Source organism: Nyctibius grandis, chromosome 5 (assembly GCF_013368605.1).
Source record: "Nyctibius grandis isolate bNycGra1 chromosome 5, bNycGra1.pri, whole genome shotgun sequence".
Lineage (NCBI taxonomy): Eukaryota > Metazoa > Chordata > Aves > Nyctibiiformes > Nyctibiidae > Nyctibius > Nyctibius grandis.
This window is the reverse complement of record NC_090662.1, coordinates 38,290,465-38,308,178: the sequence shown is the minus strand read 5'-3', so window position 1 is coordinate 38,308,178 and position 17,714 is coordinate 38,290,465.

The following is a 17,714-nucleotide window of genomic DNA, read 5'->3' as shown; positions in this document are numbered from 1 at the left end:
CTATTCACATTTGCCCATTCCTTGAAGTGTCAGGTAAGAACAGATATTCTCTATAGTTTTTCTAGCTAGGTCTTATTTTTTTTTCAGTATTTGCTTTTTTTTAAGTTTATAGAAATTTTCATAATAAAATTTTCACTTCTGGTTACATATTTACTTGTATGGCATTATTTTTTCTGTGAGTGTATTCTGTTCTTACTAACAATTAAAGGCAAAAGCTTTCAGATTCCATTATATCAAAAGTTTGAGAGGTTGATTAGAGTCAATAATAATAATTTTAAAAAAAGGTGGAAAACTCCACAAAAGAAGTAAAAAGAAAAAATATCTTCAAATATAATTATAGACTTAAAATTAAGCAAATAGGTGAGAGAAGATGAAGCATAAAGCAATAGTCATCTTTGTATAGCTACAAATTTTGTTCACTAAAATTAAAGAAGTCACATCACATTTGAGTTGGTCGTTCCCTTATTCATTAATTAGATAATAAAATCCTTAGGATTTTATTGAGAATCCCATCCAAGATAGTGTTCCATTATTCATACTAATCAAAAATAAAAGTTAGCTCCAACAGGGTTATTTACAAAGACTTACATCTTTTTAAATAAGCAGTATAATACATTCACGTGCTATTCTGTAGTAATTCCAGGTTTACTTCTTTCTGATTATTACAAAAGGACAGTAAATTTTATTTTGTAAGCACATATTCCCTTAAGAGATGTAAGGATTTATTTATGACTTATTTTTGGTTTTGAATTGGAGAAATTGAGGGGTGACTCAAAGGCCAGTGGTGGGAAAGAGGTCTGCGACTATTGATGTAGAGTTTCGAGCGCAGTACAGGGACGGGAGTTATCCTTGCTCTGTCTTCTCAAACCCCTCAATCCTCGCCTACTCTGCAGTCATTTACGTGTGTGAGTGACAAGTGAGAAAGAATTAGGAACAAGTGAAAATAAAAGCTTTTTTAATCCCTTTGAATAAGCAAAAATGGCTTAAGTGAATTCTGTGATTTGGCTCTTATGAAGTCCCATTCAAAGTGATGCTTTAATCTGGCCTAGGTATGTCATTCTTCTCAAACGAAATAATGGACAAATTTAAACACCTGTTATTGAATGTAAGTTCAACAAATCAACCAGCACTTCAGTCTTCCTGCTGTCAGCATTATCTTATCCTGTATCTATGTTCTACTGCCCAAGAATGGTGCTTCCACAAGGCATAGCCTATATCTCTGAGGGAGATATATGCCATTTTGCTTCATGATAGGATATTTGTTTCCACCAAACCTCTGGTACAGTTACCGTTCATCCATTTTATTTTCCTAGCTCAAGGAAAAGAAGAACAAACAAATAAACAAAAAATAATCCCAGTATCTCCACACCCGATAAAACATCACTGATTACTGAGAAAATGTTTTCAGTGGGATAGATCTGGAAAGAACTCTGGAGTAGACGATGCATAAGAATAAACTGAGAAGAAAATTAGTTACTGGAAAAAAATTTGCAACTAGAAAATTAAAGATCTTAAGTCTGATTCTGATTTGAAGACATAAATATGAGTTGGTTCCTGCATTATTTTAGATTGTTTTGGCTACTGACTTACACTTGGTTCATCAGAATCTTACTCTTACTGATGACCAGGAGGAAACAATAATTACCATTATTTTCCTTTCATCTCTGAGATATTGTACTAACGAACAGCACACGCTTGTCGAGTTGGCAAGATGAAGTCCAAAAATAAAGCAAAAAAAAGACAGGCAAGTTTAGCAACATGACTAGTAGAGAAGGAAGAATATTTACAAATTGGAAAAGATTGAAATAGTCACATGGATTTCAGCAATCTCTTTAGTGACACAGACTAGATAAGGTGCCAAGCAGTTTTGTTTTTCTTTGTGTTCCTCACCAAGGCTGACACAATCTCACACTTAGTAATTATGTGTCTTTAATCACAAAAAAGTACATCTTTGAAGTGAGACTCCATGAGCCAATTAGGCAGATTAGTTTCAAAACACACAGGATGCAGCAGTTATCATTTGTTGACCCTTGGACAGCTGTGCTAATGGCTTTGTCTGTAGATTATCAATGTATTAGCTCAATTACAGCTACTTCAGTTTTTAAAAATGTTAGGAACCTGATTAGCATTCCCAGCCTAGCTGGAATATGTGGGCTGACTGTCCAGCTGTATCTTCTGTTGACGAGTTTAAAAAACATAAAGAGGACAAAGACATAGTCAGTGAAGTGGAGTGGCAGCTCAAAGTCCAGGTCTAAATGTTCCTAATTGTGGTTGCTTTAATTGACATTATCAACAGAAATTTTCTCTGTAAACAGTGTATTGTTTATTTAAGATATGGTCAGCAACGCTGTCAGAAAATGTACGTATTTTTCTCTTACTACATAAGAGTGATGAATGAATTTCAGCTTGATTTATTTTTTAGAAAGTTTTTAATTTCTACATTTTTACTTTCAATATTGTGTTATATAAGAAGATATGTACTTTAATTAATGTGAAAATACAGAAGCAAATGCAGTAGTCATTACTCTTCAGCAGTCATATTTATATCTTGTCTGGGATTTTAGAATTATTTGTAATAAGGTAAGTAATCTACAGCCATCCCTTTCCCTGCTGAAGTTATGGGGAATAGTAAACTTGCAAACAAATAGTAGGGCCTCAGTTTAATATTTCAGTAGGAATGAGTCAGCATATCGTATCATAACTTCCTCTCAGACTGCTGAATATTAATACTGAATCTAGTTTAGGCTAAGAAAAAACTGAGAGTTGAAACATGATGATCTTTAAAAGATACAGAAGCAATGTGAAGGTTATTACATAATTTCCTCTGCTTGCCACTAATGTTATAGGGAAAAAGACCCTTAGACCAGACTTCTGCTATCTCATTGGTGCTGGTGATCACCATACTCTGAAATTCATCACACCATTTGCGATGAGTTCAGGAAAATAGTTCATAATAAATTTATGAACCTCAGCCTGATCCAGCCATATCCCAGGGATGAACCACGTTTACGATAATACTGGATTTTACTGCTTGCTAAAAATATAGTTCTTACAGGATTTTACACTTTGATAAGGCTTTTGTTGATTTTTCTGTTGAATGATTTTTCTTATGAATTAAAACAATTTTTTGTATTTTTTCAGTGAAAGCTGAAGTGTGAAGAAAAATTAAATTTTACAAGGAGAAAAGGAGTGAAGAAGAGGGAGAGGGAGGGGAAGAAGGAGAAGGAGAGCGAGGAGGAGGGGGAGGGGGGGAGTGGGGGGGCAGGGAGAGAGAGAGGGAAGGGGAGAGGGATTCCACAGCTGCAGTGTGCAGGAAGAGACAGGCATCTCTAAAAAGTAACCTCACCTTATTTAGAGATCTGAGGACAGCAGAAGTCCCCCTCTAGAATTAATGAAAAGAAGGGGAAAAGTGACCTGATGTATCAAATGACTGAGGTATCAAATACTAGCTACATACTGGTACAGAGTTATTTTCGAATAGTGTAAAAGTAGTTCAATAACACAATACATGCATAAATAACTGTTAGGCTTATTGTGAGTAGGGATACAAAATCAGATCTGTCATGTAGCTAATGCATTTCTAGTGAAAATGTTGGATTTAGTTATTGAGCTTATGGAGACTAAGAACTCAATTTATTTTCTTGGAATGCTTTCTACTATGACTGAAAAATATTCCTTCATCAAGCTTCACTGGTTCTATATAAAACATGCAGTGTAACCTTTGCTCTTTTTCTTATTAGTTGAGTGCAATTATTATGTAGGAAGAAACTCTTTTGGAAAGAAAAATACGCTATGCTTGTGCTATGCAAAATTATAGTAATAGTGCTGATTTACATCAGACAAGGATCTGGGTTCTCAAAGAGCATTATTTAATCAAGTGCTATGGATATAGTTTTACTTGGATCTATTTTTGCTTAACACATGCTTTCATTTTTCTGTATGTATTCAATCAGTTTCACAGTTTAGACATGTGACACATCAAATCCTCTCATTTTCCCCCAAATTATTTGTGACAAATTCACAGCTCTTAGCACCAGGCTTGGAAAGCTCTACATGATGTATGACTTACATGGTGAGTTCCTCAAATAATCAAATATCAGGTGACATATCTCTTTTATATACCAGTCAAATCTCATTTAATTCTAGGAAGGTAATCTTATTTTTTAAACTATTTCTCACATTCTGTCAACAATTTATTTTCCCCTCACAGTGTTGAATACAAATATTTAGCAGAAATAAGCCAAGAAATTTCATGGAAAAGCATATGCCACTGGGGTGCAAGGAAGCTATTGCTAGATGAGAGTCATGATGGAGACGTTTTCCATAATGCCATGGAAACAAAAGAATCAGAACTGGAGGATTACTGACTTTGCAGAGGTATTCACTGCAATGGAATGGGCAGCACACTGGAAGATCAGGTTAACCGAAACATGCTGAAAAGTCAGAAAGCTGTAGATGGCCATAAAATTGAAAATTCTCAGATGACTGCATAAAGAGTTGTTTCAGCACATTAACCTGGCCTTTGATGAGCTTTAAATATGATTTTTTTTGTAGTGGGTACAATTGATTGTACTTAAGTGTGCCTTTTCAAACTGTTTTAAAAGATGTAGAGCCCCAGCTGGATTTCTTACAGGAAGACTTGAAACACTCTTTAAAGGCTTAAACCTAAATTTTTATTCTCCTCTGCTCAATTCTAAGCTGCAGTCTTGAAGTTTAAGAAGGCCAGTGATGCCTTTCATTTCTTTCGTTAAAGTATGGATTTCATTAACAGAGCTGCAAGTATGCTTTTTGACTTTACGCGACTTTGATTACCAGAACGTTTCAGGACCATTCCTTTAATCTTCTGAGAAGATTCTCTTGATGACTCAGATTATAAGGATAGACCTCATTTACTGATCAGTGCAAGCAGTTTAATTTTCTGACACTTTCGCAAATACTACTTTTTTAAATAATCTTCCTAACAGAAGAGCTTAAGGAGATTAAATATAAAATAGACAGTTAATTATGAATATAAAGAAACTGCCTGAATTAAATGAAGATTGTTCGCTATGAGCAGGAAAGTTTAAAAGTTGAAATATGAAACATTTTTAATAATTAATATTTTAAAATTGAAATGAATCAAATGGAAATTCAGCTGAAAGTTACCTGGAGAGCTCCGCAGGACATGTATACTCAGTACAGCAGATTCCTGTGGACCTTCATGCACACATGCTAGCGAAAATGAAAGTGAAGAGATAGATATAAAAGCTGTATTCAGTACTGGGATTTTAAATGATTTGATTAAGATGAGAAAATTTTTTAGTGCTGAGTGAAAACTTGTCTGACCTTTTCTATAACCCTATTTTCATTAAACCTAAAAGAGACCAAGTAAATAGTTCTGAGAAGTATCTGCTTTCTGAAGCAAAATATTTTCTTTCTTTTGTCTTTAGGGACATTTACAAGAAATTGAACATCAAATAAAATGTGTATACAAATGTGATAAAGCAACTTTTATAAATGTATGCATATTTTTTCTATTTCTAACATAAATTATATATATATATATATATAAATTCTGAGGGATTAATTCAAAATTGCAGTTCACTGCAGTCACAGTCAGTTTCCAGAACTGTTACCTGCCTATCCAACTGGTAGATTTTAATGGTGGGATTTGCCCAATGAAACATATGGCTGGTATTTTCAAAACTGCTACTGGCATCTCCAGCTGAGAATCACAAACTCATCTAAAACAGGTTGCAATCAAGCAACAAAACTGTTGGACAAGACTGAAGTTTGCAGAGCTCCATGAGGACTCGAGGTCTTCAGACATATTCAGAATTCAGTTGTAAATCCTATGCTAGGTTTGGATGCACATCAGAATGGGCATGTTCATTCTTGCTCTGTATTAAAAGGTTAACTATAGAAGGCCATAAACTAGCTTCTTAGAGGTTTGTTTGTTTCAACTCTTCTATAATGTAATGCAAAATAAGTTTTAAATAAAAAGTGCCATTCAGAATTACATTGCAGCAGGCCGAAACTCTACATTGCACCTGTGAGTCACTGTCATGTAATGCAAATGAAGGCAGGAGGCTGATTGTGATTTTCATCAGTTCACAAAGAGTTTCAGAAACACTATTGTTAACTGAAGTGAAGAGACTACTACACTTTGAACTTCATAAATCAGACAACTAAGAAACAAACAGAGCTGACCATGTCCTTTGTGGATTGTGCTCATTGTTTCCTTCCTCCCTTATCCTTGTCTTTGTACTGTTGAAATGAAGGCTTTGGAAAAAAATTTATTTCCTGATCCTGAGAATACACTGTCTTCTTCATTGTAGAGTCCCAACAGGCAACTCATTTATGACTGTCTCACAGCCACATGTACAGACATATGTGGGTTGGTAAAGCTGAAGCAATCACAGCATGTGGCACTAGAAGACCTCCCCATTCTCTCCTCTCACCTTGTAGCCTTAGTAATGAAGAGTTCAAAGCTAGTTTGAAGTGCTGCTCATCGGTCCACATGCTGCCTGTGAGGACTCTTCACACACACCCTCTTCAAAGTTGCTCACCTTTCTATGGGAAGTTGTTGCTTTCAGGCGGATGGAAACAGCAAAATATGATGTGGTTCAGAGAGCTATTTGTTTGGTGATGTGAATCAGCCAAGCTTAAGGACAGCAGAATCAACAGAGATTATGTGGATGGTATCTTAGCAGAGATGTAAGTGATCTACTTCTTCATCTTGAAGCAAGTGGCTGCGGTGACGTAGATGTTTCACTGAATTGCTACAATATAATATGTCACAACCTGTCATGCTGTAGCAGAACATATTGCAGTAAGATTATTTCTACTCAGCAGCAATCACATTTATTTTCAGTTAGAGAGCATTTTGAGAGACACAACAATGCATTTGGAAAGCACCTGTGAAAGGAAAAAGTGAGAGAAGAGCTATCCAGATAAGGACCAGCACCTAGACTCCACTTACTAGCTTTTAGGGTAGGTGCTACTCACATGTTACTGGGAAAACAGAGCCTTTCCCCTTTGTTGCACCCCGTCTCCAGACTGGGAACTATGGGAGAGCATGCCTTATCTCGTGAAATGGAGGAAAAGATGTAGTGGGAAAAGAACACATTATTTCAGCTTAGCAGCATACGACCTTCTGTTCAACCACTGGTGACAAAAAGGAGCTGTCTGTGTTTGACCACAGCACCTAGGGATGCTCAAGGGAGTAGGAGGGTGTACAGGCCTTCCCTTTGCTCCACATCCTCTGCTGGTCCACAAAGCTGTATAACGTTAACCAATTAATACAATTTAGGGGTAACCAGATGGGACTTACAGATGCTTGTTTTCATAGTAGAAAAGGAGATATGGTGACTGTGGGCAAGATGACTTTTCATACAGATTAGATACTGTTCCTGAAACTCTGGTGCTTGATTTATATTTTTATCTTCATAGAGATTTATACATTCTTTAGCATCTAATCCTTTAGCACTGTTACAAATGTCCATATCTATTCTTTCCTATGGTAATAAACACCACTTAGAAATAAGCAGTTGAGTAGAGAAACAGTTGCCTTTAATTTAATATGTGGCCTTGAGTTTTGCTGAACTATGAAGTTATTTCTAGGCCAGAGGTGCTAGAAAGTGAGTATCTGTGTGGTATTATTTCTTCAGGGATGCTAGCAACCTCATGCTGAGAATTTACTGCCTGCAGTTCTGTAACAGGGGAAGTGGTTCTTCAGTTGCTACAAAGGTGACAAGGAAAACAGTATGTGTTCTGAGAAGATAAAAATATCAGTAATCACTGATATTACACCTTGAATTCACAGGTCTCACCTTTCTTTGCAAGGGTCTCTAGACATAATTTCTTGTATGCTTAGAAATGTAGGAAAACAGAGACAAATCAAGTCCAGAAAGTTGCTTGGAAATTTCCGAAAATAATCCATACGACAGATATGAAACAAGTTCCAGTTATCTTGCAATTTATTTTCTTTTTGTTTATACTATGACCCTGTTTTACAGGGAAAACTTTCTAAGTATACAAACTTTCCCATAAAGTTTTTATCAAAAGCGAAAAGTTTTTCAGGAGTGGAAGAAAGGCTCCTGAATGTGGTATTTCTGAGTCTTCTTATATTGGAAGGTTTTTTGTGTTCCTTCCATCCACCCAAAGATACTTCCAGCATGGGACTGCTTATAATTTTCACAGTCACATGTGTTTGGTCAAAAGAATTATCCCAGAATGTATTTCTCCATACAATGACTGAAAATTTCTTGACAGAGAAACCCTCCTAAGGACAGGCATCCTGAAGTGGAAAAATCTGTTCATAAAGCTTTTTTGTTGGTTCCATGTGAGATTCTTAAGGTTTTCGGCAAAATCCATCAGAAAGAGAAGTCCCTAAATTAAAATCTTTACATTTTACCTGTGGATTATATTCATGCACACTGATGCTTACAACTGCCACAGAAAGAACCACACAAACTGTTCAGCCTAAAAGATTTGTGGTCATCCCTTGATATGGTTTGGGACAGAGCGAGGAAGAATCTGGAAGAACTGAGCACCTTCCAGTGCCGAAGCTAGGAGTTGCTTAGTTGTTGTGTATTGTGGATGCTTAGCTGTAACCTGGAAAATGTGCAAAAAGTGTGAGGCAAGCAATTTCCACCCCAGGCTCTACAGTCAACTGTCTGGTCAGCACTCAGAGGAAGGTGAGAGAAAGGTTATCGTGGAGGCCTCTCAGTGACTGTTGCTTCGGTAAACAGAAAACACATTGCCAAGTTTGATGACACAGATGTGGGAATAAGTTATTAACTGATACACAAAATGGAGTTGTAAATGGTTCCAAGGTATTTCTTGCTTGTTGTTGATGCCCTACACCAACTGCAGAACTTAAAGCAGTCCTCTGGCTGCAAGCTCCTGTTAATCTCAAATTCTTGAGGGCAGTTGTGTCACACTTCTGAGCCCCTGGGACTATATATTTCCGTTAACAGCCCACTTGCCACCCTTTGCCAACTGCCTTGAATCTCCAGGTTGCTCCTGCTGCTGCTGTTGTTAAGGCAGAGTTTAAGAATGAGTTTTTAATATCTTTTCACTTGATTAATTTTAAGACATAATATTGCTTTAATAAACCTGAGTGGAACCTAGAATTAAGACCATTTAGTGACATTATTACTTGTGGGAAAAATATTGCTAGAAAGATTAACCCTCCTGGAAAATAATTGCTACTTTGGGGCATTATTTCCCATTTTCAGTTACTTTTTGTATCCAGATTGAACTTCCACGCCTCTGGGTTTGAGGGTGGGAAGATAAATATCTAATTCTATGAGGCAATAATTTTCAATCAATTCAGACTGTACCTCTGATACAACAAATGCAGTGTCCACGTAAACACAAAACAGCAATAAAACCTTTTATTTGCAGTGGACATCAGCCGAGTAAAAAGAAAGAGATTATCAATGCCAAGCTACTTTATTTCAGTCTTTCAAAAGCTATGGATACTGTATCTTTTCAAACCAATGTATTTCCTATGATATTCCCCAAACATAATTCCATAGGATTTTTCTGGTGTGCAGATATCAGCAATTTCTTCTATTGGTGCTCCTTCACTTTGCATAAAATATTTGCTGTTGGAATACATACAGTCCAGGTGTTAGAGAGCCGCCATGCGAAATGGAACAAAAGATTGCCAGTCTCTGCAGCAGCAAGTTATCAGCAGGACAGCAACTCACTCCTGAATCCCCACCAGCTTTAGAAGAGGGAATCATGGGTTCATTTGTGTCAGGCAGAAGAACGAACTGAATCCGTCTCTTTGCATGTCTGATGAATAATGTGTTCACTGCTGAATCCTGTTGTTTTATAAATGGTATCCAACTCCACCTTTATTTCCATTCAGAAGGTCCAAAATGGAATCAAAAAGCTTTGTTTTGTAATTAAGGCAAAGAAACACTTTTTCTATGAGAGGAAAAAACCCCCTTCAGTTCAACCTCAACCATTTTTCCGCAATTATTCAGTTCAGTGACTGAACTGAATAATTACAGCGCCTAACTGCTACTCATCTATCATTCAGGCCAAACTGGAATTGCAGTTATTAATCAGAGTATATTATGATGGTTGGCAAAATGAATCACTGTTCCTTCAAAATAAACTCTTTGTCAGTGAAAACACATACATGTGTGACACTTCAGAAAATTTTACCTTTTCTTTTAGTACCTAGCTACAGCTTTAGGGTTCTACAGGACCATTTCTGCAAATAATTATTTTGTGGAAAATACAAGCACATATAAACTACAGACATCTGAACCAGATTATAAACTTTTTCTATTAGTATTCAGATTAAACTTATTTTAACAGAAACTTTTGAGAGTTTTAAGATGTTTGAATAGCACATTTTCCTAAATATTTCACATGGCTTTTGTGGTCAGAATTCAAATGCCATATAAAGAGTTTTATTAAATGCTTGTGGTTTTTGTAGGTCTCCATGAACTTTGATGAGGACAATAAAACCAAAATAGATTGTGATGATGAACTTCTGCCTGTGTTAAATTAAGCAACAAGGAAAGTGACATTAGCAAATTTCCCATTCCAATTTCATAGACATTAAATGGGTTCAAACAGATTCTGCAAGCTTCCAGCTTAAGAAAAATGATATGAAGGGAAAGAAGGGGAACAGCTGTAAGACTTGACTGGGACTGTATATAGTCAATATAGAAGGAAACAAAACTCTTCTGCTGTCACAATAAATCTGCAACAGTTTTATACAGAAAATATATATTACTTGATTAACTACAGTTACATAATTGCCAGGGGGAAAAAAAAAAATTCATTTGAGAAAAAAATAGACATATCAAAAGAAAGAAGATTCATAGCTTTTGTAACAAAACAAAAGAAACCCTTGCACAGATATTATTGCTTAAAAGCACCCAAATTAAAATCGACAATTTCCAGACGTTACCATCTAATTTTATGCTTAATTGAAATAATATTTGCAAGATTTTAGGATGGTATCTACAAATGCTGAACAGTATCTCCTCCAGTCATGCATTTTTATTCAGTGTTTTCTTTATGGAGACTTGGTCATTTCCAAGATATTTCTCAGAGACGCTTTTTATCACATAAGATCTGAGAGTTTTTGCTTTTCCAAATGGCTGGAAAATAACTTTTTTTTCTAAATTTTTATTTACTTACTGTTGTTGTTTAGATGTAATTTTTTTAAAAGAAGATCCATGTCTAGCAGCTAAAATATATTACTTTACTTGATGGATATTTTTTGAGCATGGTCAGTAAGAGTGAAAAAGTTAGGAGGAGAAGAGCATAAGGGGAAGTAACTTAATTACCTTTCAGGCCCATTTAATCTAAATTTTGACAAATTGCTAATAAGAAAATCATTTAATATGAATATTAGTTTTTACAACTTACTTTTATTTCAGATACACTAATCTGCAATATTGATTTGAGGTAATTTGCAAATAATACCTGGAGTCTGCAATTCTAAAATTTTAAACTGAATTGAAGAAAGAACAGTTCCAGATGTTTTAAGATCCATCTGCACTAATGGACAAAAAGTCAGTTAAGTGTCCTTAAAATATCATTCTGCCTGAATGTTTCTAGATTTTCTCTGGGTAAATCATCTTTTTTATTTCTTGTGAGAAAAACAGTGGACTGTGGATTAGCTCAAGAGTTCCTTTGTACAGAAAAGACTACAAGACTGAGGTCTCATGCTAGTTGAAGAAACAGCAGAATCATGTCTGTACATCTCCATTTTGAGGTGAAAACATCACTACGTTATACAATAGGATCCTGTAGGAACTTTTTACGAGAAAAACAGTTGTTGAAAGGTGTGGATATATTCTAACCAATTATTTGTTACCTCATGGGATATACTTACAGTTTGGTGTCACTGGTGGAAATTAGAAGTCGCTTAATGAAGATTGAACTACTTATTCAACTAGTGAATGTAAATTACCAATTATGTGTCTCTTCTTAATGCACTATATGTACCATTTATTTTTCATTGGCTTATGATTCTGATTTTATATTTAAACAATAAACTTGGTATCTCTGATCTTTAGGGGATTGTTTTATCTCAGTTTAAGAAGACTAACTGAAGCGTAATGTGCTATGGCAAATGCATGCATGCCGGGCATATGAAGAGGAGGCATGAGGAAAAATAAATGTTCACACACATACTGTTAAGGATATAATTATATCTATTATAGTATATGTATATTATGTATCAGGACCTTTATTGAACTGCAATGCTTTTAAGTGTTGATCAGAGGAATAAAACTGTGGAAGTGATTACTGATGAGTTGCAGTGGCAAATGTAACCTTTAAGTCAATTTGGGATAACCAGTAGAGTTAAAAGGGCTCATTACTAGAATAAAATACCATTTGTAGGAAAACATAATAACAGCTGACCTTAAAGACAAACTACAGATTGAGGTCTCCATCTATCTTGCCACTGAACTATCAAAATACAAAACCTCAGGAATAGGTATGATTTTTCTGAATTCAGTGTCTATTAATCAGTAATGTATTTTAGTCATGCAACCAGATTCAGTGAGGCAACATATCTTTAGGCATGCAAGTGATATCAATATTTGAGCAGGGTTAAATATCATACCTGGTTCATTGTGCCAAAGGGACAATTTTACCACTATGCATTTTTAACTTTATTTTTATTTTTTGCTTGATCATTGCCTGAAAATGGATTATTTATGAATATTACAAATAGTCAAATATGCAAATATTGCAAGGGGCTAGAATGTAAACAAAATCTAAATATACTCTGGTACCTGAATCAACACTTTCATATCAAGAAGATTATAGATAACATTCCTTGAAAATAGATTTTACAGTTACTAGAAATCTAAAAATAAAGACCACTTGCTTCCACAGACAAACTTATTTCTTTCTTATTCAATAGTTCATCTTTTACACTTTTGTTTCATAGTAGCTTCTGCATAAACGGTGTGTAGACAGCATGCAAAGGATGTTAGTATCTCTAATATTTAAATATTATCTCTAATACTGCCTTAATATCTCTGATTTTAAATGTCCAATGACATTCTATAAACAAACACCAATTTAACTGGGGCAAGCAATCATAACGTTGTCAGCTGACAAATACATAGCACCTGGGAACGCTTAGAAAGATGAGAAGAAACAGTTATCTACATCACTATTTCAAACCGTATGGATAAATTCCTCTTCTGCATGAAAATGAGTATTAGTGACAAATGAATATGAATAAATGTACATGGAATATAGAAGAACGTCCCAATCAGAGTAATCGGGAAAAATCCTGGGTGTCCAGATGGTATCTGAGTAATGTATGAGATTAAATTATATTTATGGTGGAATTAGGAATAGCAAGGGTGTGGTAGCATGTTCTGCTGTTGGTAGTATCTTTCCTACACAGGAAATCTCCCAGTTCTGCTTCTGCAGGCAAGGAGAAGTGTTTTTGAGATCTTAGCTACATTTGAATAGTGGATCAATTAATATATCTATGAATATTTGCACACTTTAAAAGTGTAAATAACTTACTATTAAAGAGTCTAAAAAAAAGCATTTACATCCTTTCAGAAACTTTACATGGAAATTTTATTTTCATTTTTCTTTTTTTCAATTGTTTACCATACACATTTTTCATTGTAATTTTCCACAAACATATATGGACAAACTTGACATATTCGACACTAGTACAAGCCTGGAATAGAATTTAATGAGCAAGTATGCATTTAAATACAATGTAATGAACTGCATAAGCATTTTACAGGGTTAATATACATTATGAACGATGAATTTTATCATGTCAAAAAAAGGATTTGGCATCTAGAAAGCGAATGTTATCATTCACCCAGATCTCTTTGGAACATAAATAGCACCTCTAGCTAATAAATGTTTGTCAAAAAAAAAAAAAAATCTAGCCAATGTGTTCAAGTAAAAACCGTACAGTATTGAAAAATACAAAAAGGAAGAAAAAAATTTGTTAGTCAACAACAATGGCTACTGCATGTTTGATTGCATAGCAATACCAAGTTCTGTTGGTAGACTGCAGACATGATGAACTTTCGAAGTAGGCTATAAGTGGAAAATGCACCTATGTCACACTTCAGGAAGGGTATTTATATAAGTGCTTTATGTACCACTCAAAAAAAAAAACCCTCAATAACTGTAAGGTAGAACTTCTAAAGAGTCAGAGACAAATGCAGACTTTTCACTGGCTTGCCTACTTGCACACAAAATGAAAAAAGCAAAACCTGGAAAAGGTATGAAAAATTGACGATGTTTTTAGAGCCTAGTGTTCTGGAGAGTTTCCCATAATAATTTAACAGGAATATTGTTTGCAGGTCCTTGAGTATCCTCATTCTCCATACTTTTTACAAGAATATCATGTCCCTCAATACCTTGTATGATCCTGTCATACATACTACAACAGATGAAAACTCAGTCTACGTGTTGCAGTCTGTTCAGAGATCATCTAGTTAATACTTCCACAGCAAAAACAACCAACCAACCCCTCCACCAACAACGTAGGTTTTACATTCTAACAACAATGAAAATCCTCAGTGATCTTAGGCCACTTTGGACTCAGTCATAGTTGAAATACCAGTGTTATGCAATATTACTTTTTTATGAATTAATTTCTAATATAAATAAAACCAGCAGAAACTGAAAAATAATACTCTTGTAGAGTATGCTCTTGTAGAATTTAGTCTTGTAGAATACCTTTAAATTTTTTTGTCATTTGCTGAAGTCTTTTATCTGCTTACAAATATGCTTCATTTATCAGGCACAGTATGCAACTTACTCTAAGACATTATATATATTTTATATATACAGAAATATATATAATATATATAAATTAGTTATATATATAGGGGAATAAATATATACACATATATATTCCCTTATATATAAATCTCTATATACATTCCCAAAAGACTTAAACCATTTTCTCTGTAAATAACAAAAATGAAGATTATAACTGCTGAAGGAAGGCTTGAAAGGAAATGATATTTTTTTGAAATTGAAAGATAATTTCCTTTGAGGTTAAACATATTTGTTCAGATATTTATTTAGATAGATTCTCTATACTTTATAATCTACGTTCAGAGTTTATGGTTTACTTTTTTTATTTACATAGGTTATTAAAATAATACATATTGTGCATTAATTTGGGAACTGATTCACTAGGAATATTATGCAGGCATAGCTAAATTTGCCAGTTGCAACAAATCCTGCATTTGCTGTGTTATATTTGATACTCCTGAGATTTGATAGGGAGAAAAATAAGGCTGAAGCCTCCACTGAAGCCACATCACCTCCAATGTCTGATAAAGCTCTTTGACTTTGAAAGGTTTTTTTATGCTGGCTTCAGTGGACTTTGTACTAGGTCCTAGAAGGCAAGAATGGTTTGCAGACTAAAAAGATGAATATCTTTGAAGAAACAATCAATATCATATCTGTTTTTGTAAAGAGCATATTGAAGAACAATCATTATGCCTTGGCCCCAGTCCAACATTTTGTGACCATCTCCCTCAACTGCCCCACAAAACGGAGGGCAAGCTAAAATTCTGTATTATTTCTAAACCAAAGAAACTTTTTTTTCAGGGATGCAAAATGCAAAGTATTCTGTAATACTTTTTAAAACTGTTTGGGTGTATTAACTATGTAATGTTTCCATTTAATTATTTCGACTAACTCAGATATAGAAAGAAAACAAAAAAAAAAGGAGGCCCAGCATCTCACAGAAAGGGCAGTAGACTTTGGATATCTAAATGACACGTTCAGCTTTTATACCAGTTCAGTGATGTAAAAACTACACCAGTATGGATTAAATCTTTCGATTTAATAAAGCTATGCCAATTGATACAAGAATTTGGTCATAAATATGCACTGCCTTAAAAATAGAACTGAAAGTAGCTTCAGATATTTGGGAGACTTTCTAATAGACTGTACAGGTTTTATCATTATGCTTTTTGTTAACTGTATTCTTCCAGGATCGTGCAAGTCTCCAAACTTCAATTGAGAGGTAGATGATGAGAAAAACCTGAACTGCAAAATACCAACATGCAAATTATGTTGAAATTACATAGCAATTCTTATGCAAATGTGATCAAAAAGGTGATAATACATGCAAACACTTTCTATATATATATATATATGCACAAATATCAGAAAAGCACCCACCCCCAAAGAAATTCAAAGAGCCTTGTTAAGATTGACATGTCATCTCAGAAAATAATTATTTAAAAGTTCCCTTTATATTCCTCTCTATGAGTAGAAAAATAGTTATCTATAGAGAAACTAACAAAAGTTGCCTCGATTCAAATTTTTATAGGCGAAATTGTCAGTATCAGTTACAGCATGTTCATCTATAAAAGTGGTCACTGGCTTTGTTTAGTGAAATCCTGATGGCTGTCCCAAATCTGTCTGTATGTGGTATCTGTAGCTTATTATGTATCGAAATAAGGAAGTGATCGTCCCTCTCTACTCGGCACTGGTGAGGCCGCATCTTGAGTACTGTGTTCAGTTCTGGGCCCTGCACTTCAAGAAAGATGTTGAGGTGTTGGAGCGAGTCCAGAGGAGGGCGACCAAGCTGGTGAAGGGTCTGGAGGGTCTGACCTACGAGGAACGGCTGAGGGATCTGGGGTTGTTTAGCCTGGAGAAGAGGAGGCTCCGAGGTGACCTTATTGCAGTCTACAACTACCTGAAGGGAGGTTGTAGTGAAGTGGGAGTTGGCCTCTTCTCCCAGGCAACTAGCGATAAGACAAGAGGACATAGACTCAAGCTTCGCCAGGGGAGGTTCAGGTTGGACATTAGAAAGCATTTCTTTTCAGAAAGGGTTATTAGACATTGGAATGGGCTGCCCAGGGAGGTGGTGGAGTCACCATCTCTGGATGTGTTTAAGAAAAGACTGGACATGGCACTTAGTGCCATGGTCTAGTTGACAGGGTGGTGTAGGGGCAGCAGTTGGACTCGATGATCCCTGAGGTCTCTTCCAACCTGGTTGATTCTGTGATTCTGTGAAATAATACTTCCCCGCTAAGACTCACAACCTTCCAGGCCTGAAAGTAGCAAGTGAAATTGTTACTTAGGCATTCGAGGAAAGAGAACGACAGGAAAGCATTTAAGAAAAGTCACTACATATCAGGCTCAAATTCTTTGTGTTACATCAAAACGGAGAACAGGGTGGGGGGTGGGGAACCTTCAAGAGGAACAAGAGTTCTCTGGGAAGAACAATTATGTACACACTGCCAAATGTTTTTTAAGCACACTGGATACAGGTATGCAAAAAGACCATTAAAATTCATGTGAATTTTGAATCATGATGTCAGTGAAATTGCTGCCATTCACTTCAGCAGTAAGTAAAGCTGAAATTCCTCTCATAAGGACAGTATCATTTAAAAAAAATGTATTTGAAGATAAAATAAGACTTTCCCTTACTCTGTCAAAACAGTTCACAAATCACACTCCTGAAATGAAAGGATTGTAGTCTGACTACTTATGCTACAGGATTTGATATAAAAAGATGCTTTTGTGAACTTAATGGAAATACAGAACTGACAACATTTGTAACCACAGTTCAATGGTGAGAGGTGGGAGGGCTGAACTTTAGATATGTTCTTGAAAAAGTACTATTATTGGTGGCAAGTCTTTCTCTGGCATTGGAAAGGGCAATACAGAAGAACCCTCCAGCTACTACAGAGTACAATGTCAAAAAAACCTAAAGAGATAAA